A 1,507-nucleotide genomic window follows, 5' to 3' on the forward strand; every position below is an offset into this window, starting at 1 on the left:
TCATATATTAAATCTAAATCATAATCTAATCTAATCTGGCTCTAGACGTACTATTTTAAAAAATGGCCACACTGTTGCTGTTCAGCACGGGACCCACGGCGGATAACAAATAATGTTTTTCTCAAACTGCCCAGTCGTTATAACTGGGAGGGCTGAACAAAGACAGGTTTGCAGTCAGCCTAATTGTCATTTTGGTCCACATAATTACTGTTGTTGGCACACACACACACACACACACACACACACACACACACACACACACACACACACACACACACTTGCGGAGGGGAGGGGAAGAAGTAAACATCAGCTGGGTCTGCAGCCTCCCTGAAACCAGGAAGTGAAGTCACACAGCAGCAGCAGGAGAACAAACCGAGTTTCTTCTTCTTCTTCTTCTTCTTCTTTAATTATAAGAGTGCTTTGCAAAGGCTTTATATTACTTCAGGGGAAAAGAATGTTTTTTAAAGTTTTCACTCAGAGTTCCAGACTCTTCCAAAGACTCTCCACCACTGAAGTGGAGAGTTTCATTGTTCTGCCTTAAGAACGGTTTCTAAGGCTTTTACATTCTGCCAAGACTCGGAAATTTATACCCTGTGCTTTGTTAAACTTCTTTTGCTGCCTCAGCTGCCTTAAGACACCTCCTGTAGTCAGTTTTAGACATGTACGTATATAAAAAACCAGATGTAATCAACCTGTTTTCCTCTTTTTCTTTGTCACCAGTTTTTCATCCAGAAGAGGACCTTTCAGTTCCCGACACTTACTGCATGTGAAACTGCTTTTGTTTTCGTTTGGAGAACAATATTTTAAAGTTTTTAGAGCATAATGTTTCCACCAGATTTGTATTCCTGACAGCTTGTTGGGGAGAAGCGCAGGGAAGCTTTTAAAAAAACAAACTTGGCTCACCTCATTATGTTATTGACAGACGTGCTGAGGCGCCTGCTGCTCTCAAATGGCAGTAAATAATGAAATGAAGTGATTCTGGCTCCGGTTTCTCAACAGGAAGGACCTCTGTATACCTTCCCTCATATTAGATACTGTTAAATAAACCCTTGCAATTTGGGCGCACAACACATTAGCATCTGCCTTTTGTAAAGGAGCGACGCTATAGTCGCTCGAAAGTTTGAGTAAAGACTAATGACTGTAAAACCGTCGATCCAAGCAGGTCCCCCAGTTCTCCAACATCCCTTCCCTTTGGTTTCCACCAACTCGGGAGCTGGTTAAATTGGCATTAGGATATAAATGACATGAAATGCCCTTTTGTTCCAGCTTGGAGCGTGAGACAGAACAAGCTAGGAGAACCGTAATAAACCCCTGTTCCATCCACAAGTGTGAGGCGCCAGTGCAGGATTGTTCACATTGTAAGATCTCTCGGCCTTTCATGCTCGGTGGAGACTAACACTTTGGCTTGAAGCGGTGAAGGAGGGGGAGAGAGAGAGAGAGAGAGAGAGAGAGAGAGAGAGAGAGAGAGAGAGAGATGGGGGGGGGGGGAGAGGAAGAGCAAGGGGTT

The sequence above is a fragment of the Seriola lalandi genome, unplaced genomic scaffold (assembly GCF_002814215.2).
Source record: "Seriola lalandi dorsalis isolate HSWRI2012SDOR001 ecotype SW California unplaced genomic scaffold, Sedor1 jcf7180002054894, whole genome shotgun sequence".
NCBI classification, from domain to species: domain Eukaryota; kingdom Metazoa; phylum Chordata; class Actinopteri; order Carangiformes; family Carangidae; genus Seriola; species Seriola lalandi.